Source organism: Macaca fascicularis, chromosome 5 (genome assembly GCF_037993035.2).
Source record: "Macaca fascicularis isolate 582-1 chromosome 5, T2T-MFA8v1.1".
NCBI lineage: Eukaryota > Metazoa > Chordata > Mammalia > Primates > Cercopithecidae > Macaca > Macaca fascicularis.
In genome coordinates, this window is record NC_088379.1 from 95,233,932 (window position 1) to 95,252,485 (window position 18,554).

General features: G+C 35.9%; 1 long non-coding RNA gene across 7 annotated transcripts in view; it reads left to right on the forward strand.

The window, feature by feature from the left end:
* LOC135970958 (uncharacterized) overlaps positions 1–18,554 on the forward strand; it is a 44,839-nt gene that overhangs the window by 8,679 nt on the left and 17,606 nt on the right. For 2 of the 7 annotated variants that reach the window (XR_010586909.2, XR_010586912.2), the window contains exon 3: positions 1,330–1,450. The exons of 1 other annotated variant lie outside the window; for it this stretch is intronic. This is a non-coding gene — a long non-coding RNA (uncharacterized lncRNA). Of the gene's footprint in view, positions 1–1,329; positions 3,134–3,160; positions 4,672–18,554 lie in introns of those variants that run through there. 4 more of the 7 variants (XR_012434962.1, XR_012434963.1, XR_010586911.1 and 1 more) reach the window with 3 other exon arrangements.

The following is an 18,554-nucleotide window of genomic DNA, read 5'->3' on the forward strand; positions in this document are numbered from 1 at the left end:
TATGACGAGATCACCATGGAGGTAACCACCTTCATGATTCATGATTCAATTACCTCCCACCAGGTCCCTCCCATGACATGTGGGATCATGAGAACTATAATCCAAGATGAGATTTGGCTGGGGACACAGCCAAACCATATCACACCCATAAAATTGGCTTGAAGATACATTATCAAAAAATGATCATTATAAACCAAGGGAGAGAAAGGTTTTGAATTCAAGAAACCATGATGAGCAAAGAGACCAGAAAAATTTCTCTTAACTCTAAATAATTATTGAGGCTACCACTCCAAAAATTAATATAATTTTTTTTTTAGATGAAGTCTCACACTGTCACCTGGGCTGGAGTGCAGTGGTGCAATCTCGACTCACTGCAGCCTCTGCCTCCTGGGTTCAAAGGATTCTCCTGCCTCAGCCTCCCAGGTAGCTGGGATTACAGGCGCCCACCACCACACCCAGCTAATTTGATGTATTTTTGGTAAAGACAAGGTTTCACTATGTTGGCCAGGCTGGTCTCAACTCCTGACCTCAAGTGATCCACCCGCCTTGGCCTCCCGAAGTGCTGGGATTACAGGCGTGAGCCACCATGCTCAGCCCAAAATATCTTAAGTAAATGGGGTTTCACCATATTGACCAGGCTGTTCTCGAACTCCTAACCTTGTAAGCCACTCACCTCGGCCTCCCAAAGTGCTGGGATTACAAGCGTGAGCAACTGTGCCTGGCCATATAATTTTAAAAAGAAAATTCATTAAACAAAGGACCCACAATATAATAAACAATTCCAAACTATCAAAAGCCAAATGATTAATTCTTGACACTGAGGAAATAAATGGATTATTTTGTTTCAAATTTCAGAACAACCAGTACAATAAGAGAAATAAGATATTCAATTTGCAAATCATTAGAAAGAAGTAACAAAGTTATAAACAGGGAAGTATTTTTAAACGACATTTGAAAACCCAAACAAAAGAAAACATAACACACGATGGCAGCAAAAAGTTTAAACATATTATGATTACAATTATGATTAGATAAGTTCCCCTGTCAAAGACAAAGAACAGTAATTAGTTGTTTGTAAGAGGTACACTTAAATGACACACAAAGGTAAAAACTGAACAAGGGAATGAGAAGCAAAACAATATGTAGAAAGAGATTTCAGCAGAAGTGGGAGTCATTCTTTCCAGTATAGGTTTGAATTCACAATACCTGTGGGGCCCGAAAAAGCTCAAATTAAAATTTAATGTAAAGTGATCTCCAATTAGTAGTTCCCCAAGATGCCTTGCAAAATAGGCAATACAAATTCATTCTTGTTTTTCTTTTCCCCACAAGATGGGTGTCATTGTGACTGGCTGCTACCTCCCCATGAGTCTTCTAAAATAAAACCTGCAAATTCACATCTTCCCCATGCTTCCAGAGAATGCATATTCTTCGTTTGAAAAAAGAAAACCAGGTATGGTTGCATGTGCTTGCAGTTCTAGCTACTCAGGAGTACTCAGGAGGCTGAGGTAGGAGGATCACTTAAGCCTAGGAGTTCAAGTCCAAGTGTAACCAAGACATATGGAGACCCTCTTTCTGGGGGCGGGGCGCGGGGGGAAGAGGACAACACTTAGGGGAACAGATATATGCAAAGAGGGACAATAGAATTATCAACTTATAACAAGGAAAAGAATGACCACCAGACATTTGTAAAACATCAATAGCACAAAAGAGAAACACAACCAGATTGTAATTTTTTGGTCAAAGGTCTATAAAATGCTGGCTAATTTTGAGGATATAGTGCAAAAAAAAAAATACGATTTTGTTAACAACAACAAAAAGATAAGAAATACCAGGAGAAAATTAAAACCTCTATACTAAAATAATGGTCCTAACATTAAGCAAAGTAAAATGTGGTATGATTTTGAGTGGTCAGCAGAGTGTAAGAATAAATAATCTATTTGCACTTGATACTTTCGGCTGTCACAGAGGTCATAGAATTGGGCTTATTGAGAAGGAAAGGTAAATGCTAGCACACTAACTGGCTCAGAAGTGAATAAAAGTGCAGTTTGCTCAAACAACTATGTAGGAACAAGTCTAATAATTTGATGTAAAAATGGGCAGAAGATTTGAATAGATATTTCTCAGAAGAAGACATATGAATGGCAAATAGGCATATGAAAATGTGCTCAACATCATCGATCATCAGAGAAATGTAAATCAAAACTACAATGAGATATAATCCAACTCCAGTTAAAATGGCTTTTATCCAAAAATCAGGCAATAACAAATGCTGGTAAGGATGTAGAGAAAAGGGAACCCTTGTACACTGTTAGTGGGAATGTGAATTAATACAACCACTATGGAGAACAGTTTGGAGGATCCTCAAACAACTAAAAACAGATATGATTCAGCATATGATTCAGCAATCTCACTGCTAGGTATATACCCAAAAGTATATTGAAGAGACTCTGCACTCCCATATTTGTTGCAGCACTGTTCATAATAGCCAAGATTTGGAAGCCACCTAAGTGTCCATCAACAGATGAATGGAGAAACTGTGGTACATATACACAATGGAGTACTATTCAGCCATAAAAAAGAATGAGATTCTGTCATTTGCAGAACTGGAGATCTTTATGTTAAGTTAAATAAGCCAGGCACAGAAAGACAAACATATTTTCACTTGTTTTTGGGATATAAAAGTCAAAACAATTAAACTCATGGAGATGGAGAACAGATAGATGGTTACCAGAAGCTAGGAGGAGGAATTGGGAGGGGGGCATTGGTGATGGTTAATGGGTACAAAAAAATGGTTAGAAAGAGTAAATAAGACCTAGTATTAGATAGGACAACAGGAGAATTATAGTCAAAAATAATTTATTTGTACATTTCAAAGTAACTAAAAGAGTGTAATTGTATTATTTGTAACACATAGGATAAATGCTTGAGGTGATGGATACCCCATTTACCCTGATGTGATTATTACACATTGTATGCCTGTACCAAAAGATCTCATGTACCCCATAAATACATATACCTACTATGTACCCACACTAATTAAAAATTAAAAAAATTTAAAGAAATTACAGTTTGTTGGTTTTGAGTATTTGACCAAATTTTTTACTAAGCACAGATGTATTAAATATAATTTTATTGTCTTTTTGATATTATAATAATGAAGGTATCTACACAGAAGTCTGAGATGAGAAGAAAATGATATAATATGCACCTACTACATGGTGGGTAGTTTATATACTAAAGTTATTGTTATGAGAAAGAATGGCTTAGGAATATTATTTTAAATTACTAAGGAGTGTTAAAAAAAATACCGAAAGCAAAAATGACAAAGGCAAGAAGAAACAGTAGATAATGTGAGTAAATCTTAATCTTTCCAAGAGAAGAGACAGTTCATAATGTCTAAAATTGTTAAACCATAACATAGAGATATAGTTATCTTACTCATAGTTAAGGAGATAACTACTATAGCACAAAATAGTGCCAAAAGTGGTTGCCTCTGGGAAATATGATTATAGATATTATAATATTTTGGACTGTCAAAATCTGCTTTTAAGACTGAGGAAATACAGATAGGACAATGTTTATTTGAAATTTGTATCCTCAGGGAATGTAAAGAAATTAATGTATCCACAAAATAATAATAGCTGCTATTCAAAAACAGTTTTCTTGAAAGTTAAAATAGTGATAGTCTTCTAAAAATTTTGTTAGTTTTGGTTTTATCTTTAATCTGAGTTACGTAGAAAAGTGTTTATTTCAAATTAGGCAAGCTTATTTTATGCCTTTTTCTGTCTTTTTTTCTATCAACTAGAGTTTTATTGTGTTCAGAAAATGCCATGCATTAAAAGATTACTTTTGAGAATTTCTAGAGATTTTCTTTGTTGCTAAAGAGATTTTTGTAATTGTTACGTGGGATTTTAAAAAGAATGTAAATTATCCTTTTTGTCAAGTATAATGATTTCTGAAACCTAGCTGTGTCAGAATACTGTATAATACTGTAATACTATGTTGTTTTTGGCTATGAGTAATTATTTCTTAGAGTGGTATGTTAAAGCCTCGACCCTTGTGACTTTATCTGTTTCTCTCTCTACATCTAAACATCTCCAAGAAATGTTATTTGCAGTACCAAGACCATAACTATTATGTATTTAATCGAAATAAAATATTTCAGCCCTTTGTAATTCACCTTGAACTTTATTTTGTTAAACATAATTGTAGTCAATTATACAACCTTTGATTATCAATCCCTAGATACACTTTTCTAATCCACTATAATTGTTTCAAAATAAAAGAAGAAGGGAAGGTTGTAGTAAAACCCTCCCAAAACTCCTCCTCCGTAAAAGTAATGAGGATACTGGCAAAAAAAAAAAAAAAAAAAAAAAAAAAGTCAAAATCAACTTTTCAGAATCCTGGAAACTAACTGAAGTTTTCCAACAATCTGAGGAACTTTTATTTTAGAAAAATAATCAGATCTTGGTAACAATGAGCTTTGTGGTGCTTGAACTTACTTTATGCCCATTCAAATTCATGATATCCTTTAAGACCAACAGATTCACACCCACAGTAACTGAAAAACAACAGCCTAGTAGTCACTGGGTGGGAAGAAGGGTTTGGAAATCACCCAAATCCACATGCAAAATGACCATTTGACCTGTATGGAAGCTACCTGAAAAACTTCATTCTCAAGGTTTGTTATTATTTTATTTAGTTAGTTATTTAGAGAAAGAGTCTCACTCTGTCACTCAGGCTGGAGTTCAGTGACATGACCTTGACTCACTGCAGCTTTGACCTCCTAATTTCAAATGATCCTCCCACCTCAGCCTCCCAAGTAGCTACGACTGCATGTGCTTGACCAACACCTGCTAATTTTTTTTTTTTCAGAGACAGGGGTCTTGCTATGTTGCCCAGGCATGTCTCAATTTCCTAGCCTCAAGTGTTCCTCACACGTTGGCCTCTCAAAGTGCTGGAATTATAGGTGTGGCAGGTTTATCTTTATTTGGCCTGACTTAGAGCTTTCTCTGTGAGAATAGCCATATTCCCAGGTGTGTGTCTAAAGCAACTATTGGCAATTGTTGAACAACACAGCTTCCTTAAGCAGAGATCCCATTTAGGGCTAATAAGTGGCTAGGAAACTTAAAAGGAAAAACTGGGGAATGAAAGGACTTTAGAGGATAGTTAAAAACTCCACACATTCCTGGGAATCTAGAAGGCCACATGCATGTGCAGGACTGCGAACATGTACAGAAAACACTGGAGAAGGTCTTAATTGCTCACCTATGACTGACCTTTAGTTGCTATAAAATCAAGAAGTAAAGGTTATGGCAGAACTGTAAGTTGTCTGAAGTGTTGAAGATGTTTCTGAACATAAACACAGAGTCTGTCAGCAAAGGCTGTGAGACTTATTGGTCCAAGGTATGTAAGGAGATCCCTGTCCAATCACTAGCTGATGAGTAAATTAAAGAATACAGACTTGACAGAATTAGTACAGGAAAGTCACAAACAAATAAAAGGAAAATAAAGAGAGGCACAACAACTAGCAACAGGAGCAAGTCCTGGAAGTCCTATTTCCATCTGATTTCCAGAGTTGTCACAGTATGTTTATTTTAAATGTCTCACTTTTCAGTAAAAAATCTTGAGATACCCAAATAAATGAGATAGAGGTACGCCCCATATATAGGGTGTGGCGGGTAGGGATGGAGGAATAAATAATCAATAGAAACTATCCCTGAGAAAGACTACTGGACTATTAAGACCTTGGACTTACTAGTCGAAGATTTTAAATCAGCTATTATAAATACCTTTGAGAACTAAAGGAAACCATGATTAAAAAATTAAATAAAAATATGAGACTATCTCAAATAGAAAATATCAATAAAGTGGTAGAAATAATTTTAAAATAAAGTAGAAATAATGCACTTAAAAATTAAAGTAAATGATATAAAAATTTTACTAGAAGGACTCAAAAACAGATTTGAAATGGCAGAAGATGGAATCAATGGAGCTAAAGATAGATCAATTGAGATTATCAATTCTAAGGAACACAAAGAATTATGAATGAAAAAAATTGAGCAGAGCCTCAGGGATATGTGGGACATCATCAAGCACACCAACATAGGCATGATAAACTCCCAGAAGGATTGGAGCGAGAGAAAGAGGCAGAAAGAATATCTGAATAAATCATAGTGTGAATTGTTTCCTATTTGATAAAAAACACTAATTTGCACATTCGTGAAGATTAAGGAACTCAAAATAGAATCAACTAAAAGGGATCCACACCTAGACAAATCATAGTAAAACTGTGAATAGCCAAGGACAGAGAGAGAATTTTGAGAACAACTCATCACCTATAAGTGATCATCAATAAAATAATTCCTATCTGAAACTATGGTGGCCAGAAATAGAATGACATTTTCAGTGTTGTAAGAAAATGATTGCCAATAAGGAATTGTACATCCAAAGAAATTTTCCTGTGAAAATAAAGGAGAAAATTAATTCCCAGACAAAAATTCTGAAAAATTAATCCCTAGCAGACCTGCCCTAAAAGAATACTAAATGGGGGTTTCTAGGCTGAAATGAGACATACCAAAGAGCAACTTGAATTCACATATGACACAAGGAATACTGTTAAAGGTTAACTACATAAATAAATATAAAAGACATTATAAATATATTTTTATTAGTAACTCTTTTCTTCTATCTGATTTAAAAGGCAATGGCATAAAGCAATAATTATAATAAAGTGTTGATGGGCTTATAATGAATATACCAATAACTTAAATGGATTTTGCATTGAAAAATTATTAATGAATTTATTTATAGATTAAATGTTAATACAGAAATTAAAGTAGACTTCCTCATCTTTACATGAGATATTTATAGAGACATATATATCACAATTAATAATAAACTATCAAATGTTATCAAATAATAAACTATCAAACTCTCAAATATCAAAATAATAAATAAAACAAGAATTGTGACTACCATATTACTGTTATCATTCAGTGTTTCTGTATTTTCTAGTGCATTCAGCCAGACTAATAAAAGAAAAATAAAGAGATAATTATTACAAAGGAAACCACAAAGCTGCAATTATTTCAAACAATGATTTAGAAATACAAGCTTATTAGAAAATAATTTTAATGAAAACCCCCACAAAGTTAGTACTAGTAGCCTAAGTAGGCGAATTGACAAGATATTAGCTAAATATACAAAACCCAAATTTTCATATACACAAGTCATTACAAACTAGATAATACTGAAAAGCAAATATGTAACTCACAATAGTACCAACTGCATAAAGTATCTGTGAATAAATAAGAGCCCAGAATGAAATGTTTGCATCCTCTATGGTAGATTAAGTATCAGTAAACATCCAGTAGAAATCAGCATATCAGGAAAATAGTACTTGTAAGTCAATAAGATAAAAGACACACAATACAGTAGCAAAAAAGCAGAAATACACACGCAAAATTTCCTAGATTAAATAATTGATAGTGAACAATAAACCACTTTAAAAGTTATGAAAGATGATCAAGCTTGCAAATAAACCAGATCCCATTCCTGGTATAGTTATGCAGTTCAATATGGTAAACACTAGTCACATGTGGCTTTTTACATTTAAATTAAATAAAAATAAAAATTTAATTTCTTAATCGCACCACCCAAATTTCAAGTGCTCAGTAGTCATATATAGCTAGTGGCTACTATATTAGACATCATAGATATAGAGCATTTACATCAATGTAGAAAATTCTATTGGGCAGAACTTGTCTATGAGATTTAAATTGGTTATGTGGGAAATGGGCCCTGGTTCACTATTGGTGGGAGTGTAAATGTGTCCAGCTTTTATAGAGAGAAATGTGGCAATATTTGTAAAAGTTAAAAATGGATTAAGAACATTATTTTCTTGGGAGTTATAATCATATTTGTACATATGTACAAAAAGATAGTAAAAGGACACTCATAGCATTACTATAAAATACATAACAAATAATTGGAAATACTCTAAATAACATTGATAAATATAGTTAGCTAAATTACATAACCTATTAAGTGAAAAAACAAGTAACAAAACAATATACACAGTATCATATTATGTGTGTATGTATGCGTGTGCATTTGTGATATGGTGAGACTTTGTGTCCCCACCCAAATCTCATCTTGAATTATAATCCCCATAATTACCATAATCCCCACGTGTCAAAGTGGAGGTAATTGAATCATAGGGGCAGTTTTCCCCATGTTGTTCTCATGATAGTGAGTGAGTTCTCACGAGGTCTGACGGTTTTATAAGCGGCTCTTCCCCCTTTGCTCTGCACTTCTTCCTTCTACCTTGTGAAGAAGGTGCCTTGCTTTCTCTTACCTTTCCCAATGATTGTAAGTTTCCTGAGGCCTCCCAGCCATGCGGAACTGTGAGTCAATTAAACCTCTTTCCTTTATAAATTACCCCATCTTGGGCAGTTCTTTATAGCAATACAAAAATGGACTAATGCAATTTGTAAAATCTGTGTGTATTTGTAACTGGAAGAAATAGGCTTTCAAGGATGCTCGATAAACTTTTATGATAGTATTATATAATAGTCAACCTTAGAAAGAGTTGAAATTTAAAATATACTGTCATGTTTTGCTCTTTTGCAGTGTTAGAGTTTCATTCCTTTCATAATTAAAAAAAAGAAGTTTAAAGAAACCATAGTAGTAGAAGCAGTGCCCTAAGTATTTTCCCCACCATTTTAGAGGTTTCATCCATTTCAGAGAAATAGTTAACATTGTCACAAACCCTAAGAAAATTATTAGTGTCATACACCCACTTTCTTCAAGTAATGGCTGCAATTCAGATATGGAATTCTGGATAATAAAAAACTATACACACTTAAGAAAGAAACATAAAAAATACTTTTATATTTTCTAATGTATTACCAAGTTCAGTGAATTCGAATAGAATGCAAACTGTGGCTTGATTTTATCTATACTGAAACAACAGCAATTTTTCATCTTTAACTGTTGTGTGTGCTGTTAACTTTAAGCCTGATTCATCTCTTGAGGACTGAGGTGACATACTCACTCATGTAGAACTCTCTTAGAATACAGCCAAGAGCATGGAAAACAAATCTAACTGTTTTTGTAAAAGTGAGAAATATACATATATTATTTTAGCTGGAACCTTCAGTCAACTGGTAGAAAAATTGAAATTTCATTCTAATATCAGAACTTACAGTTAAAGCATTAAAAAATATATATCAGATTCTCCTTTAGTATACACAAATGATTTCTTGTGGATATGAGCATTTTATATCCTATATGTCCCTATCACTTTTCCTGTCAATTTTAATAATTTTAGCATGTTTTTGATAAAAGTCACAGCTAACATTTACGAAGAATTTAATTTTACTATATGAATAACCATTTTTGTATTTTCTCATTTAAATTTAATTGGTATACTTTCTAGGAAAATGCTGTCTTTGTGCTGTTAATATCATGATGCTGATTACGAAATACATTGGACGAAACAGTAAAGTAGTAAGATGTATTTCTAAGACGTCTTCTCTTAAACATTTTCAATATTTCTCTCCCTATTTTTATTTACTGTCTTCCTCCCGCCGTAACCCAAGCGTTCTGTGTTGTTTCCCACTGCAATGGCCCATGAAGACCCGTTCTTTCTCAACATGGCTTAATGTTTCCTTCTACGGAATTTAGTTATCCCGTCTCTTATCACCTCAGAATGTTGGTTTCAGCTAGTTTTCTGTTTGGAAGCAGTATAAATAGTGGTAACAAAAAGCTTTCTTTTGAGGTATTTACATCTAAATGTACTCATGCAACCAATAGGAATGAAAACATAATGGCAAAGTCACAGAGAAAGAAGCCAGTCAACAAGGTAGAGCATTTTGAGATGGGGATGTCTGGGGTCCTTTAAGACATTACTCAAAAGCCTCATTAGCCCTGTATGATGTTTCATACTGGATATTCTAATTAGTATGTCTGCAGTGTGTTTTATTTATAAATGTTGAATTTTTCCCATTATATTTCAAAAAAGATGTGATGGATATATTATTACCTACAACATTATTCTTTTCTATAGACAGTATGACCTGATTCATACAACCTCTTAAAGGCATTTCTGTCACAGAGCAGCAAGAGAAAACTGATAGCAGAAATCCTAAATTCTAGTTACTTACTCAAGCTTGTTCCCAATTTCTTTTTCTTTTTCTTTTTCTTTTTTTTAGACAAAGTCTCACTCTTGTTCCCTAGGCTGGAATGCAATGGCGCAATCTTGGCTCACCGCAACCTCTGCCTCCTGGGTTCAAGAGATTCTCCTGCCTCAGCATCCCGAGTAGCTGGGATTACAGGTGCCTGCCACCAAGCCCAGCTAATTTTTGTATTTTTAGTAGAGATGGGATTTCACCATGTTGGCCAGGCTGTTCTCGAACTCCCAACCTCAGGTGATCCTCCCGCCTTGGCCTCCCAAAGTACTGGGATTACAGGCATGAGCCACCATGCCCAGCCACCCAATTTCAAGGTTATATATCAACAGATACTGTCTTAAATTATTACATGAAAGGATTTTGTGAAAATCTATATTAGTATAAAGAATTACAAACACTGCCCAGAAAAAAATAGTCATCTTTATAAAAGGCTATAAATACAAAATACAAGCAATCCCAGAGCTAAAAGAGAAAAGGCTACTTAGATGCCAAGCATCTCTCCTCAAAAATATGTTTAAATTTGTATTACAAAACCAACCTAGAACTAGGACATTGTATGTTTTTCTGCAGCTCTGCCGGTGACTATGTGTTGCCTGAATCAACAAATATCTTTGGGCTTCCTTACGTCATTTGTGAAATGATGGAGCTTGAATAATCGAATTTCAGCTCAGCTGAACCATTGTATGAGTGGAGGTTCCTCTCCCTCTCAGTCTAGATTTAAAAAATTAAACTGTTTGAGCTAATTGTAGATTTACACACAGTTGTACAAAGTAAGACAGAGAGATCCCATATACCAGTTACCCAGTTTCCTTTAGTGGTAACACAAATACAGTGCACAAATATAGTATAATATTACAACCAGAATACTAGCATTGGTTCAGTTAAGATACAAAAACAGCTCACTATTTTTTTAATTTCTGAGTATTAATCAGGAAAATTTTTGAGAGCTTACTGTATGGCGTGTTTTACATGCTTTATTTCATTTAGTTCTAATTATACACCACTTTGAAGATAAGGCTCAGCTAAAAGCAGAAGAATCGGGTTCAAGGTCTGCTTGACTTCACAGCCCTTATTCTTTCTATTCAGCATGCTGCCCCTCAAAGATCTTTATCATTGCTTCACATAGCATTACACTGTGCCACATGTATCACTAGAAATATATGTACATTATGTGCCTCTGTTTTCCTCAGGAAAACTTTGTTTGCAAAGTTTTACAGAGGCACAGGCCTGGGAAGATTTAAAACATATCCAGGTCTAGGTCAGCCCCCCTACATCGGTCATTTGGCCAGGATTAAATTTGCAGCATCTATCTTCAAGGCTCCCTTCTTTCTTTTCTGCCTTTTACACCATAGCCTCATTTTCTGAATAATAAATGATGGCAGAACACAGCACAGAAAGAAGGGACACTTTGAAAGGAGTCATTTATATGTTCCAGGGAGGAAAAGCACTTTTACAATCAAATCTACTCTGATGAGTTCCTTATTTCTATAAAATAAACAAAATCACACTTACTTTTCTATGAAGATATAAATGCAAAATTGAAAACCATGCTGATTAGACAGTCTTCTACCATCCCCTACCAATCTACTAGAGTACAAATACCAAAGTCTTTCCAAGCCTCTAGGGACTCTTAAACCATTGTAGCTTGAGTCCCTTAGAAGTAACACTGGAGTAACAATTAATTTACACAATAAATATATATTGAGGGTCTGCCAAATGTCAAAGTTAAAATACTGAGTACATATGGTGAACCAGAAAGATACAGCTCTTCCGTGATATATATGGAGCATGAGTATATATTTATTTCATAATGAATGATTTCATACAAATATAAATTATACAAATTAGATTTGTATAATTATATAAGTAGACACATTTGCATGTTATATACATTATGGAGGGGATTCATGAGGCATTATAATAACATATAAAAGGGCAACTTAATAGAATATGAAAGTTCAGAGAAATTTTCTTTGAGAATAGAACATCAGACTTGGAAACTGAAGAATGGGAATAGCTTCTATACTTGGACAGAAGCCTGTGACCTGGGGACTGGTATCTTTTGAGCGGTTAAATGCTTGCTCATTCCACTGACCTGGAGATTATTCCTGGATGTACTCTGTGTCCTTCTCTGGGGCTTTCAGCCGGAACACTTACACATGGCATGGCCTCTCCATGTGACCTGGACTTCCTCACAACATGGTGGCTGGATTTCAAAGATGAGGAGAGAAATGGAATGTGAGCGAGGTGGAAGCAGTATCACCTATTATGCTGCAGTGCCCTAGACTAGAAAGTCACTTGGAATCACTCATATTTCATTTTTTTTAATGTAGTCACAAAGGCTAGCCCACTTTTATGGGGAGGAGAAATAGACTTTACACCTTGATGAGGAGTGGTGATACTGTGGAAGAGCATTAAAACAGCAAACATAGTATTTTTAGAAATTTTGGGGAAATGCAATCTACCTGAAATAACTATCATAGTTCGAACCTATAAAACAGAGTACAGTTCAGCTGCCACCTTTTAGCCAAGTGAGGAAAAGCTGCAAGTCCATTTTGTAGAGCCAAAAATGCAAAACCTAAATTTTCATTCTAGATTTTTATGTTCAGTAAAAATGCAATTTTCTCACATATATATTTTATATATTCATTTCCACTTGTTCAACTATGTGTGAAATATCAATTATATTTCAATTTCAATCTCTCGGAATTAAGTGAATAAAGGGCAGATTTACAAATAGATTTTATCAAGTATTAACTGTTTTCCACTTTCTGCCACTTTGACCAAAAAAATCATTGGCCTTCTAAATGAATTTACTCCATTCATTTTAACCCATGCCCCCTTCCTTTTCTTTTGGTTATCTCTGTCTGCCACTTTACTTATTACTGTCTGAGAAAACATAATCTTATGACTTCAACAAATGTATTCAACTGTCCTAGTAGAAAGATTCCTAAGGGAAGATGGATGGGAATAAACAAAGTGAAAAGAGAAAACACCAATGTGGCTAGTGGTTGCATGCAGGGGCTCTGATGTCAACCACCTGAGTTTGAAATCAAGCTCCAAAATTTACCATTTGTGAGACTTGATTTACTTAACCTTTTTTTAACCTTGGTTTCCTTTATGTAACAAAAAGGGTTATTATAATAGGGTCAAGCAAGTTGAGTTATTTAAGTATAAAACTAAATAAAGCTTATAAACCATGCCCAGTGTTGGGCATATTTAAGTCCTTGGGAAAAGATAGCTGTTACAGCAAAATTATTTACATTAATAAGAAAAAGTGGTACCTAGTTTACCTATCCAATGAAGGTAAGCACATAGGGAAATGGATATGGGATTATTATCATATGGTGTGTCCTCAGACATTCAGCTTTTCAGTACAGCAGGCTTCAGATAGCCCTGAGATAATCAATTAGTATCATCGGGAATACAGCATGAGGGCCAGTGACGTTGGCCTCTTTGTATACCTAGACCTCTCATAGTTTTTCCCACCAAATCTGATTGGGTTAGCTTCATTATCATCTACAATGGTCTCTGCATTTCCACCTAGACAGTTACTTTAGCTGTGTCCAGTAAATTGAGGTTTGTTTGCTTTTATCACACTAGCCCAAAGACAGAATTGTTTGTGCTTCAAAGGAGACTACAGGCTTAGCAGCCTCCTAGAATTTTGTAAATTCTCTCTGAAAATAGGCATGTTTGTTCGGAATGGAATATACAGCTGGGTTCCTGTCGATCTCAGAGGAGATGGGGAATCTCTTCCTCCACTGCCCTTGCCATCACTGTCAGCCATCAAACATTTGAAAATCACCCCACTATGCTGTAGCTGCTATTGCTTGGCCTCCCGCCCTGATGACGGTTAAAACCTGCATTATCCATTGCTGATTATCTTGCGCTTCTCTTTGGCATCCAACATCAACCTGCTTCACCTCCTTATTTTTTCAACCATCATTCAAGTGTAGACTCTTTTGGGATAAGAGTTATTTTGTCTTATTCTCCTATCAATAATGCTTTTTCCTTCTGTTCCTTGATCCCATCTCTTTTCTGTTCCTTCTAAACTCCTTCCCTAAGTCCACCATTCCATGATTAATGATCTCTAGAGATGGTTAAACTCTTTGCAAAGTACTTTACACATATTGGATTTAAATAACATTTCATTCTCCCTGAAAGACCCTGATTAATATTTTCTTCTTTCAAGCAAGACTGTGTGTTCTCCCATTTCTTACCTCTTAGCATTGAGAGTGAGGGTTTGAACACTCTATGCTCTTCATCATCATTTTCAGATCCTCATTCATCAGCCTTCTCATAAAACTGTCATGTGTCTCCATGGCTGATGCCAACAAGCTGTATTCTCTCCATCTCTATTAGGGCTAAGGAGCAATCCGGGAGCTGTTCTACAAATAGTGTTTAATTCTCTACTGCGGATGACATGGTTGTGTTCCAGAATCCTTAGGATTTATGCTGTGAAACTCCTACTAGGGCTTGTGAGAAATTCCACACAACATGTGTTTTTCCACCACAAATTATGTGTAACAATTTTAAGTTTGAAACTGTGAAGGATCTGAGACATTACTTCTAGATGAAAGAATACATCATTTGTTCGCAGATCATCTCAGCAGTGCCCCAATTCTCCTTTGGGCAACACAATGAGGGCCAGATATCACTTGTGTATGTAGAGGTTTTGCTACAGAAGAGGAATCCAAAAATTATGAGAATCAGAGCTTAAGTAGGGCATCTGGCACATCTATTCCTCCTCCTCCCTAGAGAAGGATTTTTGCTTTGCAATGTAAACAAATCTTCTCCAGAGAGAGGAAGAAAAAATTGATAGCTTTTCTTTACCATTTTGAAATATAAGCAAATGACTCCAGCAAGGATTTATCTTTCAGGTTCCTATTCAATTATCCTTTACTCAGAAATCCTGGATCATGCAGAAATGAAAAATATTAGTTGTTTCACAACACTATGGTCTAGATGGTACAGTTGTTCTCATAGCAGTCTGAATCTGCTGCAAGGCACTTTTCTACTCTGAATCCTATTCACATTTGGCTGTATTCCATGCCATCCACTGAAGGTTAGAGTACTATTCCCAGTGGTGGACTATTCTGTCTCTTGGACCCCAAGATGCTCTATTCTTAGTGCTGGGATGTGTGAGACGCAATAATTTGTCATTTATTTTCAAGGGGAAAATATTGCCCAGACCTTTGGGACTCTCAAATTTTCCAATGCAATTGGTCCTGATTCTTCATGGGGTTTATTTCCCATCTCCTGAAAGTCATGTGTTTAACCAAAATCATATTTTATTAACATATTTGCCACTTCTTGCTCATCTAGTCCTAAAACATGATGTTATCTATGTAGTGGATTAATATGATATTCTGTAAATGTTTAGACAGTATAGATCTTTTCAGACTATGTTAGGACTGATGACAGAAGAGTTCACACAGTCTTGTGGGAAGACCATAAAAGTACATTGCTGTCTGTTTCAAATGAATTTAAACTTATTCTGGTCCTTCTTCTTAACAGGAGTGGAAATAAAAACATTTGCCCAAGTAATGGCCATATAGCACTCCATGTATTTGAGCCCATGTTAATTATTCCACATCCAGTACAGCAAACAGAATTTATCAGGTTGACTAGTGAACTAATCTGGGATATAATGCAGACCATCACCTTTGTATTTCTTAAGGCTTTAAAGGTGGCACTGATCTCTGCCATTCTCTTCAAGATACAGTATTTTTTTTTATTTACTAACTCAGCCAGTGGGAAAGGAGTTGGTGAGTTTCAGAGGTTTCCATGTAGCCTTCCTCACTACAATATATTCTCCCAATCAGGACAGAAACACCTGTGAGAGTTCTGATATCAATCCAGTATATATACACCAATTACATAGTCAGGGCCAAGATCAGAGAAATGGCCACTCGTTGGTTCTGAGGAATTGGTGGACTCACTGTGTGACAACCCATGACAGTATTGCATGGATTATATACTCCACATTTGTGAGCATTTTAGACTTAGTCTAAGCCAACTTAGTGTCTAACAGTGCTTAAAATATTTTGTATTCCTCTTTTGTGTATGGTTACTTGTATGAATAACTATAAGTCCCTTTGTAGAAAGACTGTGGGAATCACTTTCCTACATACTTGTCCATTTGCCTGTTCAGGCAGGGTTCTTTCTCCTGAGAACCCAGTTTGCCCTTCAGCTCATATGTTTCAGATCTGAAAATTGTCTCAGATATGGAAACAGACAAACATTTGAAGCATTTCATTAGTCCAGGTGTGCTTGGCCTTTTTGTCTAATTTATTTTGATTATATGAACTGAGTAATTTCGTTTTAGGTTACCAATCTATCTGCCTTTAGGGAAGCTGTGTTTTATTAACCATTTCCATGGTGTCCTGTAGTTCAGGACCCCAGATTGTCATGCCAGTCTTGCTGCTCAAGCTCATTGCTTTATTTATTTATTTATTTATTTATTTATTTATTTATTTATTATTTTTGAGATGGAGTCTTGCTCTGTCACCCAGGCTGGAGTGCAGTGGCACGATCTCAGCTCACTGCAACCACTGCCTCCCAGGTTCAAGCAATTCTCTGCCTCAGCCTCCTGAGTAGCTGGGATTACAGGCACCTGCCACTACGCCTGGCTAATTTTTGTATTTTTAGTAGAGATGAAGCTTCACCATCTTGGCCAGGCTGGTCTTGAACTCCTGACCTTGTGATCCACCCACTTCAGCCTCCCAAAGTGCTGGGATTACAGGTGTGAGCCACCACACCCGGCTGCTCATTGCATTATTTGTAACCTCCTTGCTTCAACAATAAAATGCCACCACCTACTATCTGTATTTTGGAATTCTGTCATTCTAATTCATATTATTGGCCCAGTTGTGTAACAGTTGAGCCCAGTTGTGTAACAGAATCTCCTGCTGTCTTTCTTTACCAACAGAGGAAAAGTCACTACTGAGTTTCTCAATGATGTTGGTGCCTCTCTCACTAGAGCATAATTTAGCACTTTGGTAAAAGAAGTGTCCTTCAACTCCACCCGTGGAATGTGATCAGATGGCAGATTTTCTAAGCTTACATTAATATTCACTGTAGCACGCCTTTTCCCATTTTCTGCCATTGCAGTTGCTCCATTTATATTTCAATTACTATGGGCCACTGCTGTCCCCAAAAACCTTGAAGTGCAATCCAACCAGCATATTAGCACAATCTCTTGGAGTCCTTGCCAGGTAATTAGACCTGCTATTATGGGAGAATACTACTATGTCAATAAACTCCTCATTATTCAGACTTTTGTTCCATCCATCCTCCAGTCTTTGAATCCAGGACCTGCAGGATCTAGTCCCATACATCATTTTCTGGTTGCTACTGGTACATGTTGCCTGGATCATGGAGCTTCTTTGGGATATAGTTCATTTATTCCATTTCCTCCTTTCTGTCTCAGTACTTCACCAGCCAGTTAATGTTGTGGTTTGATGCTACTTGTTGGTCTGCTGGTTCGGAAAGGAGGTGTGGCTAGATTCTTAGGTGGGGTTGCAAGCTAGAGACTGCTGCATTGTCTTCAACCAGGAGGAAAGTGATAGTATTTAGCTGGAAGGAGTTGGACCTTCCTGTAAACCCAGAGAATTCGAGAGGATCTGGGGCTTCAACATTTTCTAGCCAAATGGAATCCTCACACTTCTCAGAGTCTCATCCCTTTTCAACAAGAGCCTTGGCTTGATGCAGTTGAGACTTTAGCCTTTTCTGGTGCTCTGCTACTGGCCCTGATCCTCTGTTTTTTTCTGTCTGTCTAAAGCTGTAAAAGATAACGGTTATTTTATATGCTGCCTACGAAGACCTCTGACTTTCACATTTTGCTTTTGAGCTGTGATTAATTACCCTCAACCTTTTGGTGTCTTTCTCCAATGCACCAGTTATGCTCAGCAAGAGCCATCTGATTCCATTGTCTTTATAATTAGTACTTGCACTGAACCTCTCAAAAGCCTGATACGTTGTACTAGCCTGTGCAGTTCCATTTTCTGGTGTTTTGTTCCATTTCAAATAAGAAAGCTAATAACCATCACTGGCATCAAACTTCATTTCTATCTTCTTGTTTGATACCTTTTTTCTTCACCAAGCAATATTTAAAATGAGTTGCAAGTACTTAGTTTAGTGTCTAACACAATGTAATTACTCTATTTATTGAACATATAAATATTAGATTTCTTTTATGGCCCGTGTGATGACTTTCACTAAATGCAATAATTGGTTGCTTGTAATATAGTGTAAATAGAATGAGGCTAATTTTAAGGGCTGACATTGGAATTAGGTTCTGTCCACTGGGATGAATTTGATTCACAATAAGAAATATATCACAAGTAAGCTAACAAT